Source organism: Dipodomys merriami, unplaced genomic scaffold, assembly GCF_024711535.1.
Source record: "Dipodomys merriami isolate MVZ:Mamm:240054 unplaced genomic scaffold, mDipMer1.0.p SCAF_2528, whole genome shotgun sequence".
Taxonomy (NCBI): domain Eukaryota; kingdom Metazoa; phylum Chordata; class Mammalia; order Rodentia; family Heteromyidae; genus Dipodomys; species Dipodomys merriami.
Window position 1 is genome coordinate 26,112 of NW_027203969.1, and position 20,050 is coordinate 46,161.

Consider the following 20,050-nt stretch of genomic DNA (forward strand, 5'->3'; position numbering starts at 1 on the left):
AAAGGAACATTACTACACTCACTATTGGTGGAAATGTAAACTTGTTCAAATACTCTGTAAAAAAAGTATAAAGGTTCCTCACTAGAGCTCCCCGATGACCCAGCAATGATGGATCAAGAAAATGTCATATATATTCACAAGAAAATTCTATGCTTTCATCAGAATGAATGAAATTGCCCCATTTGTAAGGAAATGAAATCATTTGGAAACAATAATTCAAACAAGCCAGACCCAAAGAATCATAGGCTACATATTTTGACTCATTTAGAAAAACTAGTATATGTCTAGGATATTCCCAATAGCTCAATAGCAATATGCATATCACCATAAAATGATGCTTATCGAAATGAGCTCCAAGAAATGGATACAAGATGATTGTATAGTGAACTGTTTTTAGTTATTTCTATTTAGTTTTTACCCTTTGGTTTATTCCCTGTAGTTACTGTTTTTGATTTCTGTACCCTTTGTCTTATACATAAGTTAATCTGATTTGGGGAAGGGAAGGGAAATCACAGAAATGGTCGACAAAGATTAACCAAAGCAACAGTGATATTCACTAGACGCTATGTTAGAAATAAGCTTTACAATTTTGTGGGAGTGGGATGTCAGGGTTGGGGGAAGCACGAAAAAATAAGGAAGGGGTAACACTGTTAAAAATGTACTCATTACTTATGTAACTGTAACCCATCTCTCTGTATATCACCTTCATAATAAAAAAAAACAAAACAAAAAGAGAACTCATCCAAATACAGAAAATCAGAGACAAAAATGAGACAACACAACAGATATAAGCAAAATTGAGAAGTTATAAGAGAGTACTTTGAAAATCTTAGGTCAATCACCTGGAGAATCTTGGAGAAATTGATGCTTTCCTATACTGGATCTGAAGCAAGAAGTAACACATAAGAAGAAATGAAAATGAAATGTCAGTAAACCACTTCCCATTCCAGAAAAATCTAGGCCTCAATGAATTTACCATGAAATTAAGGCCTGCAAAGAACTTACAATACACAGATGTAACTCTTCAATGGATAGAAAGGGAAATGGAATTATCAAACACATTCTATGAAGCTAGAATTAGACTCTTCCTCAAATCACATAGGGACTCAACAAAGAAAGAGAACTATGAACCCAACTCTTTGATAAGCAATTATGCAGAACTTCTTAATAAAATTCTCACCAACTAATTTCAGCAACTAACAAAAAATAATATTGTATGATCAAATAGGATTCACCCTAGGATATAATTGGATTGAATATTCTTGTCAATAATCATAATACAAACCATCAGCAGAAGCAGGGACAAGAAACACATGTTCATCCATAGGGATGTAGTAATAGCTTTTAACAAGCTCCAATACCCCTTTATGATTAAAAGGTCTGAGAAGCTAGGAATGCATGGAACATTCCTCAATATAATACGCACACACACTCACACACACACACACTCACACACACACATATATGACACACACACACACATATATATGAAACACATATCACACACACACACACACACACACACACACACACACACACACACACACACACATATATATACATGACAGAGATAATTAGCATTTACCTAACCGTGGAAGCACGGAGACATTAACATCAGGAATGAGACAAGGATGTCCACTCTCTGCACTACTCTTCAATATGGTAGTGGACTTTCTAGCAAGAGCAATAGGCAAGAGAAAAACATAAAGAGGATCCAAATAGGGCAGAAGTAAAACTATCCCTTTTTTACAGATGAAATGTTCCTGTATTTAAAGGACTCTATAGCTTCCTCCTCCAAGTTACTAAAGGTGACACTAGTCTTCAGCAAAGCATCAGGGTATAAAACCACAAGAGTCAGTAGTTTTTCTGTGTTACCAACAATGGGAAGATCCAGGCTGAAATCCAAAAAACAACCTCATATGTATTAGTTTCAAAATCAAATCAAATGTAAACTAAACAAAACAACAACAGGAATTAATTAATTTAATTAAAAATGTGAAGGACCTCTACTGTGAAAACTTTAAAAATCTAAAAAGGGAAATTGAAGGAGACTCAAGGAAATGGAAAATCTTTTAATGCTCCTGGTTGGAAGAATTTACATGAAGAAACTGCAATACTGCCCCCAAACAATTGACAATGCAATACTCATCAAAATCCCAACTATATACTTCAATACAATAAAGAAAGCAATCCAAATTTAATACGGAATTACAAAATTACAGATGAAACAGAAGGCTTAGAAATGAACTCATGGGCCTATAGTGGTCTTACACACACACACACACACAAACAGAGAGAGAGAGAGAGAGAGAGAGAGAGAGAGAGAGAGAGAGAGAGAGAGAGAGAGAGAGAGAGAGAGAGAGAGAGAGAGAGAGAGAGAGAGAGAGAGAGAGAGAGAGGAATTCTATTCACCCATCAGAAAGGGTGACTTTTCACCAGTCTTAAGGAAAATGAAAGGTTTGGTAAAATTATACTAAGAGCAAAAAGAACGGAATGCAGACTCAGAGCAATATAAGTTTCATGGATTCATTCATTTATGGTAGCTAGAAGGTGCCTACAAATCTACAAATAAACAAGACTGATTCTATCTCGTCCCAGTTAGAATGGCCATTATCAAGAAAGCTAACATTAGCAAATGTTGACATGGATGTAGCCAATTGGGAACTCTATTACACTGTTGGTGGGAAATTACACTTGTTCATCCACTGTGGAATGCAATACAGAGTTTCCTGAAAAGACTAAATATAGATCTCCCTTAAGACCCAGTAATTCCCCTCATCAGCAGTAATTCAATAAATAACAATCTCATATGAAAGCTACCTGCATAACACAGGCCAAGAGTTCAAGGACTTGCAAAACGTTACCACTGCTGTTATTTGTTTCTTCAAATACGAACTTTTGACATGAGAAACCAAATCATTCTATTTGCAGTAGCTAGGATAGGACTTAAATGTTGTGGGTGATAAAAAGGCTTCTTTGTTGAATGTTAGGAAAAGAGGTAGGCAGTCCAAGAAAAGGGAGATTTTTTTGTTGTTAGTCTGAAGGGCTTGAAGTCTGGGCTTGGGCACTGTCCCTGAGCTCTTCAACTCAAGGTGAGTTCTCTACCTCTTGAGCTACAGTGCAACTTCTGGTTTTCCTGTGGTTAAATGGAGATACGAGTCTCAGGGACTTTCCTGCCCAGGGGGCTTTGAACCACAGTCCTCAGCTTCCTGAGTAGCTAGGATTACAGTTGTGAGCCACTGGCACCAGGATAAAAATGGGGGAATTTTAGAAAAGAAAATCCACCTCTTCACCTGTGTCTAAACCTCAGATATCACTATTAGAACACTTCATCCTCAATTCATTTCATCAGATATTTGTAAAGTTTCTCTTTCCATTTATGTAAGAATACTGCAGTCAATATCAACTCAGCTGTGGGACTGGATCAATTGTATGTTAATTGCTAGCACCTAAATCAAGAACTGTTACATCAAAACAAATGAACCCCTCATTTGGAATAATTGTTTTCTCTTTTTATTACAAATCTGTGCTTTATTAATTCCTAATGTGATACTGGACCTCCTAACAGACTGATGATATTTTCTTTCTCTTCAGCAATTGTCCTTCTCCCACATGTGGTCAAATATTTAAGATTTCAAAGATTTCCATTGATAATTCATTAAGTTGACCTCTAAGATAATGTGCATTTCTGGAATTTGGTCTGCTGTCTTGTTCTTACATGCACAGGCTTTCTATGATTTATTTGTTCTACAAGCAATTCTACTTTCCAATCTTCGTGTGATCAATTTTAGTCCCTCTCATCAGTCTTTCTGACCCTCTCTCTGGAGTCTCATTTGAGTCTGTCTCATAAAAAATATATTATCAACTAAATGACTCTCAACTTCTGTTTCTGGCCTGACTGCATGTAGTCTGTGATAGCAGCCCTGACTGGCTGTGCTTACTGGAGTGTTTTTTGTTTGTTTTGTTTTGTTTTGTTTTGTTTTTAGAAGTCTAGGATCACTATTGAAGGTAGTAGCTTTTCTGAGCCTTTGTGATCCCCTGGCTTAGAGTCAATGGGTTTTTCTCCTAAAGATACAAAGAACAGGTGACTAAATTCCTGTTTAAATTGTCTCAAAATGAGGCAATCTGGCATCCTTGCAAAGCCATAACAAATCCTCTATAACGAATTACAGAAATGTTATATCAAGATGGCTTGTTAAGATGACTGTTCATTGGAAATGTTCATCTCCAAGTCACCACCATACAACTGATCACATTCCTGGGAGCAGACTTTTGGAAGAAAGGTTCCCCTTCCTTCCTTATCTTATTATAGATCAAACCATAATATTCTGCATTTGTGGTCAGCCTGGAGCACTTTTTCCCAAGAATATTCTGTAGTGTAAAAGAGGACCAACTATCAAAATAAAGGTGAAAATACTTGTCTACTACAGAATGATTTTTTGTGCTTATATCTATTGTTATTTTAACAAAAAATCTATTGTTATTTTCATTACTTCAAACACATGGATAATTTATATTGGGATTAGACAAGTGGCAAAGGATTAATAGAATAAAGATTCCATTTACTTTCATATATCCAATATAATACACTTAACCCCTTATGAAAAATTAAATCCAACTGTAGAAACAATGTCAAAAATATAAAATAAGCCTTAATATGAATAATCTGGCACACATAAACCATCATCTACTCAGAAATGCAGTCTCTCTATAGATATTTATTTGGTGCAGAAAAATAATTAATGTATATGACTTTTATGTATCATCTGAAATACTCCTCGTGTATATAATTGTATATAATTTTATAGACGTTACCTAGACAGGAATTTAACGTGCATGTAGAGATCAAATTTCCACAGTTTATGCTAGATGAGAGGAGTCATACTCTCTTGTACTGTGTGGTGTGAATTTTACCACAGTGCTGAACCCTTCCACTTAATACCAAAAGTCATTTGCAATAATTTATTATTTGATGTTAAGATGAGTGCTAATTGTAGAATACACTTAGAATTATTACATTAATTCACAGAATTAAAAAGTAATGATATATTATTTGTTTAAATTCCAATGCTTCTCAATTTTACAATTCATGAACTATATTATTAAAATTAGATTCACTTTCTTCTTTTCTATAGCTGCTAAAAGTAAAATTATATATTAAGGATTCAACATTAAGAAATCAATAATAAGTAACTTATTAAAATGATATAGTACTAAACTGTGATTTAAATTACAGTTCTAACAAATTGTGATGTAAACAACTGTTAATAGAATTATTGTTAATATTTTTAAACTTACCAGCTTGTTATTTGTTTCCTAATTGTGTCATTTGTTATTTTTGGTCCAAGTTGTGTCTTCATCTTTATTGTTTATTTTTCTATTTTATCTCTATTGGTTTGCTGATTAGTTACTGACATGAGGCTGAAAATCTGTATGCTAGTTAATTACTTCCTATGTTAAAGTAAAATTTCTGCTCTCCACATCTGTTCTACTCTTAGTATAGTATTTTCCCCAGTCCCATATCCTGTATTGCTGCTGTCATGTATTTTATTTTAGTTTATTTTTATTGTGAAAATACCGTACAGAGGGATTACAATTACATGGGCAAGATAATGAATAAATTTCTTATCAAGCATTGTTGCCTCCTCCTTTGTTTCCCCTTCTCATCCATTCTTTATTTTATTTTTTTTATTTAAATTTTACTGTCAAGGTAATGTACAGAGGGATTATAGTTACCTAAATAAGGTAATGAATTTATTTCTTTTCTAATTTGTTATCCCTTCCCCCATTTTTCTCCTTCTTCCCTCCCAACAGCCCCTCCAAGATTATTTCCAACATATTGTCTTCTCCCCCTTGTCCTTTGTCTCACCATTTTTCCCTTTCCCTAACCTAGTTCATATCAACATATTTACAATAACCAGGGTTATTCAAAATCAAATACAGTGACTAAATATTAAATATTAATCAAATGTTAATCAAAACCAAATACAGCGACTACAGGGGATAAACTATAGGTGGGGAAAACACAAAAGGATAAAAAGAAATCATGCAGTACATTAAGAACAACAACAAAAAAAAACATGTCTTGGAGTTCATTTCACTTGGAATCATCTTATACGGTCATATGTACATAGCTAGAGGGCTATTCTGCTCATCTACTAAGATTATCCTTGATGTACACAATAATGCTCCTCTATTACCCAGTAATCTCACTTCTGGGCATTTAACCAGGTGGCCACAAGCAATGCCACAGTAAAGCTACCAGCACAATTATGTTTATCACAGTATTATTTACCATAGATAAGATATGGAATCAATCTAGAGGCCCCTCAGTAGATGAATGGATCAAGAAAATCACACACACACACACACACACACACACACACACACACACACACACACTCATGGAATACTATGCTTTCATCAGAAAGAATGATATCACCTCATTTGTAAGGAAATGGAAGTTCTTGGAAAAAAATTATATTAAGTAAGCCAGACTTAAAAAAACATAGGTCCCAGAGTTTCCCTTATTTGTAATAATTAGTTTACACCAAGGATAATCTCATGTATTTTAATTTGACATTTTGTCCTATGTTGAGCATACAAAATTATTGCTGTATTGTTTGTTATTATTTCTGCAAACAGGCAGGTATATTTAAAGAATTATGTTTCTCTTATCCATTACTGGAGGAAGAACACCCAAAAAAGCAACCCCTATAAGGAATAACAACTCCTACTTATTTAGCTTCATTCCTATGTAAGGCCAGTGTTGTCCCCTGTATCCTCATGTTGTAAATTACAAATCTATAGCGTTTCATCCTGTATCTCTACTATTTTCTACATTATGACCTAAATGCCCCAGCAATTCTACTTTAAAAAATTCTCTCTTAATGTTTGAGGGGTGTGTGTGTGTGTGTGTGTGTGTGTGTGTGTGTGTGTGTGTGTGTGTGTGTGTTTGTGTGTGTGTGTGTGTGTTTACAAAAATCAGAAGACAACATTTTTCCTCATTTAGAATACATCATTCAAGTCATTATAGGTTGTGGATAATGGGAGAAGTCTCGTTTTAAGGATGAAACATAAAAATATATTTGTGCATGCACCACAGTTTATTAGTCTGTAGTTGAACACTTAACTTCAATTTATATCTTGGCTTTTGTGAATAATGTGAATAACAATGAAATACAGATATATATACAAGTTACTCAGAGAGAAATAATCACATGATTGGTGGATCAGATGATATTTCAACTTTGGATTTCTTTAGAAAACTGCATACTACTTTCTACAAGGAGAATACTAACCTGTATTTTGACCAAGAGTGTAGAAAGTTTCCCTTTCTCCACACTCTCATCAGCCAACATTATTACTTTTTGAGTTTTTTAAAAGGGCAGGTTTTTACTGTGTGCAGGACCCAAGATGACCTCAGACCCAAATCCTTTTACTCCTACCTCCTAAACGCTTCGAATTACAAGCCTTTACCACCACACCTGGTTCTTTTGATTTTTTTTGATGAGGCTTATAATAGTTATGAAGTAGTATCATAGTAATTTTGAATTGCATTTCTCTAATGACTTCTGTTTACAAAGCATTAAGCCATCATAGAAGTGGTATTAAACACAACTTTGTAAACCCACTGGCAATTTTCTTTGGGCCTGGCTGACTTCACTTAATATAATTTTTTACAAGTCTTTCCATTTCCTAACAAATGGGGCAATGTCATTCTTTCTGATGGAGGCATAGAATTCCATTGTTTATATATACCACATATTCTTGATCCATTCATCTAGAAGGGACATCTAAGTTGGTTCCATATCTTAGCTATCATAAATAATGCTGCAATAAACATAGTTGTGATAGTAGTTTTAGTATGGTCTTGTTTGTGGTCATTTAGGTAAATCCCCAAAAGTGGGATTGCTGGGTCAAAGGGGAGCTTTATGGGGAGTCTTTTGAGGAACCTCCATAATGCTTTCCAAAGTGGTTGAACACGTTTACATTCCCACCAACAATGCTGTATGGTTCCCTTGTGGCCACATCCCCTCCAGCTTCTGTTGTAAAAATATGGAACACTCCACGAATTTACATGTCATCCTTGTGCAGGTGCCATGCTAATCTTCTCTGTATCGTTCCAATGTTAGTGTATGTGATGCTGAATTGAGCACACAATATTTTTTATATCTAAAGTGCAATTGATTTTTTTTAACTGCACAATTGAAAAAAAAGGAAGTTCAAAAGAATTGTCGTGAAATTTTACAACCATATATTTCTTTTTTTCTTTTTTTTATTTTTATTTTTATTTTCTGTGAACATACTGTACAGAGGGGTTACAATTACATGGGCAAGATAATGAGTACATTTCTTATCAAGCATTGCAGCCTCTTCCTTTGTTTACTCTTCACATCTCTTCCCAGCCTCCTCCCCCGGCTCCTCCTCCCCCCCCCCCCCACCAAAGTTGTAAAGTTCGTTTTCGACATGACAACTTGTACTTCTCATTGTTGCAACGGGTCCACCTGTATCCTTAAACGACTTCTTTTTCCCCATCTCCTCCACAGATTATACCGACATCAAATATAGTGAAAGCAGGGGTTATACTGTGGGGGAGGGACATACAAAGCAACAAAGAAATAATTTTATAAATGCGTTAGAAACAAATGCATGAAAGAAAAAAAACCATTTAAATGCATATCTAAGGGTTCATTTTCTTAACATCACATTATCTGAATCTTTTTTGCTTGACTTATACATATACTATATATTGCAAATAAGGGAAACCATGGGACCTATGTTTCTTTGGGCCTGGCTTACTTCACTTAATATAATTTTTTCCAAGTTTTTCCATTTCCTAACAAATGGGGCAATGTCATTCTTTCTGATGGAGGCACAGAATTCCATTGTGTATATATACCACATTTTCTTGATCCATTCATCTACTGAGGGGCACTGGTTCCATATCTTAGCTATGGTAAATAATGCTGCAATAAACATAGTTGTGCTGGTAGCTTTAGTGTGGTATTGTTTGTAAGCATTTGGGTAAATGACCAAAAGTGGGATTGCTGGGTCATAGGGGAGCTCTATGTGAAGTATTTTGAGGAACTTCCATACTGCTTTCCAAAGTGGTTGAACAAGTTTACACTCCCAGCAACAATGAAGTAAGGTTCCCGTCTGTCCACATCCCCTCCAGCATCTGTTGTTATTAGATATTAGAGTTCTTGATTTTTGCCATTCTAACTGGGGTGAGGTGGTACCTTAATGTTGTTTTGATTTGCATTTCTTTTATGACTAGGGAGGTTGAGCATTTCTTCATGTGTCTATTGGAAAGAAGGATTCTTTCTTCTTCAGAGAAGTTTCTGTTTAAGTCTTTAGCCAACTTATTTCTTGGGCAGTTGTAGAACCATACATTTCTTACATAAGCACACATTTAAGAAGAAAGTCAAATTGACATGTCAAAAACAAAATAATTCCAGATGTTTGTTATTCAAGAAATGTATAGGAGGAGGAATTCAACTATTCTGTACAAGGCACCTGTCATAATAAACACTGCAGCAAGTGTTAAGGTTTGTTAAAAGTTTTAATGTTTTAAATATATTTAATTTTGGGAATTTGTTTATATATGCCAAAATTAGGACTGTTTGGCAGGTATAAAACTTTTCTATAAAGTATTTAAGATTTATAGTAACAGACATATACTACTAAGTATGTGCATTTCAGAGTTTAGGGAAATTTTATTAATGAGAAGTCACAAAGTTTTTGTGTAAAGAAGCAGAATAAAGAGTTCACACTTTGTTTACTACACAGTTTCTGTTAAAACTTTAGGGCTTCCTTAGTTTATATGTTAATGAGGAAAAATGATGATATAAGCCATAAACAAATAATGAGATATGCCATAAATAGTAATCTTAGTGGGTAACTTTAAAGACTGCTCATATTCTATAAAACTGTTGTTGAACTTCACAACCTTAGTCAGTGTTAAATGTACATGATTATGAGAAAATAGTAAAACCGAATATGTAGCATATTTCAAATAGTTAAAACACATGTTTTTAATTTTATTAATTAATATTTAATTATTGGTTTCCTTTATTTGAAACATTGTTTTACTTGTTGACTTATAGTACAACTTTTTTTTGGGGGGGTATCCAGTCATGGGGCCTGAACTCTGGGCCTGGACCCTGTCCCTCAACTTTTCAGCTCAAGGCTAGTGCTCTGCCACTTGAGCCCCAGCGCCACTTCTGTGGTGCTGAGGAATCGAACCCAGGGCCTCAGGCATGCAAGGCAAACGTTCTACCACTGAGCCACCTTCCCAGCCCTTGTACAACCTTTTGTAAGTCATCATTAGGAGGTACTTTGAGAAGGTTACTTGGATGGCCAAACCAATTTTTATAGGTGCATGTTAATTTACAAAGAGGAAAATTAAGAACAAAATATGTATTATATCTAAAATATACTTGGAACTCAAAAAATTAAACCACCCAACAACAAATCCTCAAAGAAACAACTGCCCAATAAATAAGTGGGCGAAAGACTTAAAGAGAAACTTCTCTGAAGAAGAAAGAAGGATGGCCAATAGACACATGAAGAAATGTTCAACATCCCTAGCCATAAAAAAAATGCAAATCAAAACAACATTGAGATATCACCTCACTCCAGTTAGAACGGCAAAAATCAAGAACTCTAACAACAACAGATGCTGGAGGGGATGTGGACAGAAAGGAACCTTATTTCATTGTTGGTGGGAATGAAACTTGTTCAACCACTTTGGAAAGCAGTATGGAGGTTCCTCAAAAGACTTCACATAGATCTCCCCTATGATCCAGCAATCCCACTTTTGGGCATTTATCCAAATGCTTACAAACAAGAACACACTAAAGCTACCAGCACAACTATGTTTATTGGAGCATTATTTACCATAGCTAAGATATGGAACCAACCCAGATGTCCCTCAGTAGATGAATGGATCAAGAAAATGTGGTATATATACACAATGGAATTCTATGCCTCCATCAGAAAGGATGAGTTTGCCTAATTTGTTAGGAAATGGAAAGGCTTGGACAAAATTATATTAAGTGAAGTAAGCCAGGCCCAAAGAAACATAGGTCCCATGGTTTCCCTTATTTGTAATATCTAGTATATGTATGAGTCAAGTGGAAACGGTCAGATAATGTCATGTCAGGAAAATGAACCCTTAGATGTGTATTTTAATGTTTTTTTCTTTCATGCATGTGTTTCTAATGCATTTATAAGATTATCTCTTTGTTCCTTTGTATGTCCCTCCCCCACAGTATAACCCCTGCTTTCACTATATTTGATGTCAGTATAACTTGTGGAGGAGATGGGGAAAAACCAGTTGTTTAAGGATACAGGTGGACCTGTTGCAACAATGAGAAGTACAAGTTGTCATGTCCAAAACTAGCTTTACAACGTCGGTGCGGGGGGGGGAGGAGAAGGATTGGGATTGGGGGGAGGGGGGAGACTGGGAAGGGATGTGAAGGGTAAACAAAGGAGGAGGATGCAATGCTTCGTAAGAAATGATACACATTATCCTGCCCACGTAATTTAACTCCTCTGTACAGTATGTTCACAAACAAAATAAAAGAAAATTTAATTAAAAAAAAGAAGGTTGAGAAAGTACCTAAAAAAATTATCAAATAGAGTCTGAATCAGGAGTGTTGATAAATGTCCACACCTAATATCTTAGCCCTAGGCTGAAGCAGTGGTATTACAGAATTGAGGCAACAAAACGTGACAGACTGTGTTTTGTTTTGTTTTGTATTTTGATTTTGTTGGTGATGGGGCATGAACTCTGGGGCCTGGGTGCTGTCACTCAGCTCAAGGCTAGCGCTTCCACTTGAACCATTGCACCACTTCCATCTTTTTTGTTTATGGGTGCTGAGGAATCAAACCCTGGGCCTCATGCATGCAACGCAAGCACTCTACCACTGAGCCACCTTCCCAGCACCTGAGAGACTGTGTTTTAAAAAAACCATCTAAACAACAGTTGCTTTCTGCTTTGAGTTATATAAGGAAATATATAAATATATTTTTATATTTTTGTGAATTGTACTTCTAAATTTATACTAACTTCAGCCACTTTATCCTTTTCAAAGTCATGAAATATCTCTGAGAGTTTGCTTCTGTGAAAATTGTTTTTGCATTTATAATTTCTCCTGAGTTATTTTTATTTTTATCAAAATAACTTTATATTTCATGTTGATGGGTTATCATACATCAAATGCCTTCAAATGTACATGTAGAGTCTAAAGATAGCAGTATGAATATTCTCATACAGCTCTTGTTTATCTGTTATGCACTTCCAGTATTATGATATTTCTCTCTCTTTCAATCTCTCCCATTTCCTCTCTTTCTCTTTCATGGTCCATGTCTGCTACTTAGAATTTCTGCTGATCTACTTACTATTCCTTCAGGATCCACTGGTTTTGTGGGAACATGATAGCGACCATCAGTTACCCTTGCATTCTTTAAGAGTTATAACAGTTACATGATATTATTCTTTGCCATTCAAAATGGCAAAACAGCAAATCTAGGAATTCCTTTTCATTTTATTACTATTATAAATTTTATCTCATAAAAATTGTTGGGATGGATAAGATACTCTGACCTGTGACCTAAAAGTTCTTTATCTTGGGGCTGGGATGGTGGCTCAGTGGTAGAGCGCTTGCCTTGCATGTCTGAGGCCCTGGGTTCATTTCCTCAGCACCACATAAGTAAAAAGAAAAAAAGCCCGAAGTGGCACTGGGGCTCAATTGGTAGAGTGCTAGCCTTGAGCTGAAGAGCTGAGGGACAGCGCCCAGGCCCAGAGTTCAGGCCCCACAACTGGACCCAAAAAGTTCTTTTTCTTTTACAAACAACCTTTTTCTTTTATTATCAGTTAGTTACTACATATAATGAAAACAAAGCTATCCTATAGAAAGTAGACCGAAGTTGCTCACAGGGATGAAAAACAAAGGAATGTGAGAAGTGAGTACAAAGGATGCCCATCATAGAGCACAGATCCTAGGAGCAATTTATCATGTACACTTTTTGAGAATGACAATGTGCTGGAAGTATAGGTTAAGTCACTGAACAACTGATATATATATATATATATATATATATATATATATATACATATTTATATCTGTATATTTATTTATATTTGCATATATATGTTTTTATACCCTTATATATGTACAAATGTATGTTACTATACACACAAGTACAAGCATACATATACACATGTATACATGCACACATGGAGAAAGACACATAGTTACAGACAACACAAGTTTCACTAGTTGTTGAATATGCCTTGGATGGAATGCTTGGAACCAAATATGTTGAAGATGTATTTGTCTCTAAGAATTCTTTTACCACTCCTCTTATCTCTTAAAATTGGTAGTTTTTGACAGATTCGATTTGCAAAATGCGGTACAAGTGATAGCAAATCACTCAGAAATCTCAGTAAGTAAAGGTCATATGGTGTTTCCTTGCTCCCTACAGAATGCTTGCTCTTGTAGACACTCTCAACAATCAAAGCATGAGGAGAATACCCTGGTCAAGAATAAAGTTATAAAGCTTTAAATGGCATCCTTACTTGAACTCCTTTTCAACAGCATCAATTCCTAAGCAGATGAGTGAATCCTCAGAACACTGGATTCTACATATACATTTAACCAACCCATGTGAAAAGTTCTATGTGAGAAATGCTGACTGAGGTCTTGCTGATTTCCTGGCCAAGAAAATAAGAAAAAAAGAAAATATTTTTAATGTTTTAAAGTTTGAGAATAATTTGTAACCTGTCAACAAATGTGTAGAACACAATTATACCAAGTGAAAAAAATGCTGGCGTTTCATTTATGTGCTCTTGGCCTTGGCAAGTAATTTTAGGTGTGTCAACACAAGTAGAATCAGCAAAAATCAAGACAGCACTTCTTCATTTAAGATACAAGGAAAGGATACAGGTTGACCCACTTTAACAATGAGATGTACAAGACAGTCTATCAGAGTGGGGGTGAATGGGGAAGTTGGGGATGTGTGAAGGAAAACTATGGTAGAGGAAAAACAAATGATGGGGTAACAATGCTCAAGAAGAAATGTACTCATTACCTTACTTAGGTAATTGTAACCCCTATGTACAGTATATTTACAATAAAAATATATATTAAAAAGATACAAGGAAAACTTCTGTACTTATAGGAATTTGTATTTGTCACTCAATATCAGTAAGGTATTGGTTTTAGGACCAGAGGCTATGAACACTTTGGATACTCAAATTCTCTACATGAACACAGTATATTATTTACTTTAGAATCTGCCCACAAGCTAGTGCAGAGTAATTGCTATGAAAATTTTTACTACATTCTCTGTTTGTAATGAAACATAAAATTATATTCACTATGAACAGATACAATTTTTTTCAGATAAATTTTGTCTGCAGTTTGTGGATGGAATTGGGACAGCAATTTTGAAAAGCACACATTTCTTCACCAAGACCGGTCTGCAAATTGTAACAAGGAGCTAATACAGCATCATTGAATAGTATGGAACTCCAAGGAGAAGTACTTGAGACATTATCAGAAAGTGTAACAACCCAAGGACTTTTTAGAAATTCAGCTGCTAGATTTCTCATGGAGAGCTTTCATAACACTTTTTGAAGCACAAGTCAGAACCTCACTGAAGTGTAGATGGTTTTCCCTCTCCTTTCTGTCATGCTCTGTCATTATCAATCAACATATAGCTAATCTTGAATAATCCTCTAATAACAAAATGTTGATGGAGTGTTTGTATGTAGAAAATCTGGGAAGGCTAACTTTTTCCAATTAGGACAGTCTGTATTCTATGACCCAGCAGAGAGAAAACTAGGTAAGCATCCATTTGCAACCTTCTGAATAATTCTGATTCTGCCAACATCAGTTATCTATCCATACCTGTGCACAAGTAAGAAGATTTTAAAAGCGTTTAGTATTTAAAATTTAAACTTAAATATAGAATGAAATTAGTTCCAATGCATAACATTAAGATATTTAGAAACAACTGAGAAACCTAAAGGTCTATAAGATTTATTTTTATTGGAAGTGAAGGAATTTGATTCTCTACGGTTTAAGCAATTTGCAGCAGACTTGATACTTATTAAATTTTGTATATTGAAAGGAATACAAGCCTCAACAATATGTCAATACTATCCTCTTATTTATCTCTAAAGGTTTATGCTTCTGGTCTCTTAATATTAAAACTTCAAAAAATTTTATCTGTAGCAAGTTGTGCAAAGGGGTTTCACTTCCTCATGTCAGTGTTGAATAGAGTGTATGTGCATTTCAATGTTCAGTGCATCTGGATCATTGTCAAATTTTCCATTTTTCTTCCTTCCCTTACCCCAAACCCACCTATCCCTTCAAATTTCCTACTTATAGTCTCACATATGTACATTGAGTGTTATGACTGTATTAGTCCACCATTTCATTCTTCAGCCTTCTTCTCTACTCCCTTTAAGCCAAGATCCCCTTTTAAGACTTGTTTCAACTTCATGGTATTTTGTTAAATATCTCTACCTTTGGCATTTGGCTATGGGCTTGCCACATCCTCTCTTCCATGTTTGACCACATAAATGAGTATATTTCTCCACATTTCTAATCTCTGAATGGCTGAGATAGGTCTCTTTTACTATTCACCTTCTGTCCTAAATTTAGAATTGCACCTTCAGAGCCATCCTATAGAGTTTTTTCTTCTCTACACACTGAAGATGGAAAGGAAATAATTTCCATGCTCTTAGCATTATGCTATCCCTCATGAATTTCCATGCTTATCACTTCAGCAGTCTATTTTTAAGGAAGATCTTCAATTTCTGATGATAGGAGAATGAGTCAGTTTTAATTATGCAGATTCCACTATGTAGTGAGCCCTAAATTTTCAATAAATTTCGAGTAACTTGTTATTAATAATTTAAAAAGTTTTATTTCAGTATTTGAAATGCTGCCCCAATTATTTTAAAAGTTTCACAATATGTTAGACTGAACTTTCCCCCCCATTTTCCCCACTAGTTCAGGTTAAGTCTCCTTTGGCTTTATTGTTTGAGAGGCCAAGGGATGAGGGTAAACAGAGAGATGATCATTATTCAGATATCTCCTTCCTCTTCTGTTTCTGCTATTCTTGTTGAGAGGAAGACTGGAGCAGGGAACAAGAGTGATGCTTGACTTCACCATACAAGGGAGCATTCCTGGCATGTCAATTATTGTTTCTCAGTATAACTTAAACTGCTTACTCTTGCCTTCTCTGTAACAGTAACCGAACTGTGGCTTCCTTGGTGCAGGAGGAAGCACACTAACAGGTTACTACCTGTAAATTGGTATCTTATATCTCAGCTTACTACCAAAAATATAAAGCTTTGGCTACATAAATGCAAAGGTACTGATTGTCCAACAATACCTTAGTGAGCAGTAGACAATTCTACTCAGCTGCCCTCTTCTCTCATATCCTCCTCTTAATTCCCCTCCACTCATTTACCCTTCCATCCCTTCTTTCTTTGTCTCTCTTTCCTCCATATTAATCTCTATCTTCTCTCTTTTTCTTTTCCAGTAGCAATTGATTTGGTTTATCAGACAACACATAAATAATTGAACAAATATTTATTTCTCCTCTTTTTGTGATTATTTATTCTTAAGAAGTGAGTTCTAGCACAGCACCAGTGGCTTACACCTAGATACACAGTAGGTTCAAATTTGACAATTGCAATTCCAAGCTATTTTAAGTAGATAAACCTAAGACATTCTTTTCTCCACTTGTGGTAAAAGGAAGAAGTGAAGGTGTGGCTCAGGTGGTATAGAGCAAACATTGAGAATTAAAGCCCAGATAGAGCTCAAGGCCATGAGTTCAAATCCCAGTACCAGCACAATATAAAAAAAACGGAGTCCTTTGTCTTTGAAAAGGGATATTTCTCCAAAAATTCATACCCAGGGAAATGTTCAAGGTCCAAGACTCTTTGTAAGTCTCTTTCACATCTTAAACTGATTCCTCTGCTTGATTCACATTATGGAAAATAGGAGTCACACTTCACATTAAAAAGTATGTGCATTGCTGAACAGTTCTTACCATTTTTAATGTAAAGGAAGCATGAGAGAGGAATTCACCTCACTTGTGTGAGTTAGGTTTGACTCACTGACAGACTTTTGCAAGTAAATGAGGGTCTGTTTACACATAAAGAAGTCTATACAGATGGTTTTCTAGGAGAGAGAACAAGGTAGCTGTGGTCCAAGTTTGAATCAGAGTAAGTTTATTCCGATGATATGGCAAAGAGAAGCTCATCTCATAGAACACTATGCAGACAGTAATTTCAAAAGGATTAAAAACCCATGTCTATGTTGTGAACATCCAAGTTTTCACAAACAAAAAGCAGTTTCCTTAGCCATGAAAATATAAGTTAGAGCAAAAGGAACTATGTTAAATATAGTTAATGGCTGAGTGACATGTGTAAAAGAGTTCTGTAATTACAACTAAACTATAAATTTTTCATCATGTCCCTAACAAGAATCTCAAAGATAGGCCTGGCTAAATCTGTCATAGAGGACTGGGTTCATGCAATTGTCAGTTTTGTTTAGAGTCCAATATCTTCTACAGTCGCTTGGGCTGCAAACCGCTCACACCACATGCAGTGTCTGGAAAAACATGCTGTCTTGCTAGGCAGCTAAGGGATTTTAGTGCCACTGTGAATATTTATCGTTTTTCTTATAATTATACCTGTCAGTGTGAAGTCATTTCACAATAAGAACAATAGTTACTGTACCTTTTGTCCCACTAACAAATCTCAGATGTAAATATAGCCGGTAGCCCGTGGCTCATGCCTATAATCCTAGCTACTCAGGAGGCTGAGATCTGAGGGTCACAGTTCAATGCCAGCCCAGGCAGGAAATTCCATAAAATTCTTATCTCCAATAAACCACCAGAAAACTGGAAGTGGAGCTATGTCTCAAGTGGTAGAGCTCTTGCCTTGAGCTGAAGAGCACAGGGACAGCACCCAAGCCCAGAGTTCAAGTCCCAAGACTGACCAAAAAAAAAAGTATGTATATATATATATATATATATATATATATGTATATATATATGTATATATATGTATAAATGATGAGATGAATTACATTTAAATATAAATCAATATTTATGATATACATTTAAAAAATATATATGATATATTTATAATATATACATATATTTATATATAAGATCATATTATATCTATATGTTTATATATATATTTGTAATTAATGTCCAAAGAGTACATCTGAAGATTTTGGGGAAAATGTAGTGTGTCTAAAGGCTTATTACTGATCCATCATACTTTCAATCATTTTTTCCACTTATTACAATGTCTGGAGTACCAAGACAATGATTATTTTATTCCTTACAATTTTGGATTAGAAACACCTACTTACTTGGTATGAAACCTACCAAAATATGATCTTGAAATCACACACCACAAACTGGACATCTACATCAATTTACCAACTTACAGGTCTCAAACATTTATTTGAATCCTGTATCTCGTATACATTGTTTCCTTCGAGTCAGCTACATATACAAACATGCCTAGATTTTCATCCTCACATGACATAGTAAACATAACACTGTAATAAAAAATAATATGATACTGAAAAAACACCTTCGCAAAAATAATTAAATTTTATTTTTTAAATTTAATACACTATTGAAATACTGATGAAAGAGCAGCTGAGAGAATGTTTCAAATATTAGAGTGCCTGCCTAAAGAGCATGTTTCTCATTCCAAGCATCATTATTTACATCCTTCCTCCTCCCACATAAAAAATAAATAACTACAGAATTAACCTACATGTTCCTTAATCACTCATTGAAGAAAGAAATTGTAATATATATATATATATATATATATATATATGTATATACACACAATGATGTACTATTTAGCCATACATAATTATGAAATCATATTATCTTCAAGAAAATAGAACTAGAAACATTCATATTAAAGCAATAAGCCATACTGTGAAAAACAAATACTAGATTTCTCATATGCAGACTCTAGACCCAGAAAATAAAATGAATGACCCAGGTGTAATAGATAGAACTGATTAAATTTGGAAAAAAGTAAGAGAGGAGATAAAGAGAAATGCTGTGGAATAAATATGTTCAAATATTTCATAAGTTAGTATGATGACATAATAAAACATAACTATAAAAATAGGCTAATGAAATTAATAAAAGGAATAAAATTTAGCAAGCTACATTATATGGACATATGTGTATAACACAATAAAATACCTTGTGAAATTAATATTTGCTAATAAAAAGGCAAAAATTAATTCGTTTTTATAGATTCATATGTTAATTTCCATTTTTTGCCCAGATATTTCCCTGATAAAGTAAAAGGAGAAATAGGTTTTGTTCATTTAAATTATTCCAGTTAACTACTGTCAATGTGAAATTGTTCAACTTAATTATTATATTAGAATATTTCCAATGTACTCTTCAAAATATTACCCTATAGGTATATACTTTTTGCTATTTATTGAATATGGTTCCTTTACTTAATTAGTATAGACCATTTACTGAATGTAGTTTGGTTTATGCAACTAAGATATATAATACCTGACCAGGAAATCAATTATTCAAACAGTTTTTTTTATCAAAAATGCCTATAACAAAATAAAGAGGTAAATCCAAAGTATGTATATTTGAAGACAATACCTGTTTAGTCCTCTTCTCACATTCCACATTCCCTTCTTGAGAATAATACACATTGTAAGGAAATGCTTTAAATGTTTTACAGAAATAGGTTGACTTTAGACCAATGAGTTACTCTATGCTGTATTTTTATTTACATTATATACAAAAAAGCTAAATTCTTACCTTATCATTTTCCTTAGACTTTATACTCATGTTTAAGCTCTGATGGGTGACAGATAAAGATATAAACATTTTTGAACAGTGGCTAAATTTAGGCTGAGGAATTTATGTACAACTATACTCTTGCAGATAAGCCTCATCAGTGCTGAGACCACGATAGCAAAATGTTAACCCAAGGTCTTAA

The 20,050-nt window shown here is 34.6% G+C and overlaps 1 non-coding gene across 1 annotated transcript; it reads right to left on the reverse strand.

The window, feature by feature from the left end:
• Positions 1 to 8,052: 8,052 nt before the first annotated feature.
• On the reverse strand, positions 8,053 to 8,159 carry LOC138836702 (U6 spliceosomal RNA). The gene has a single exon (XR_011375011.1). It is a non-coding gene; the product is annotated as a U6 spliceosomal RNA (small nuclear RNA).
• Positions 8,160 to 20,050: the final 11,891 nt, after the last annotated feature.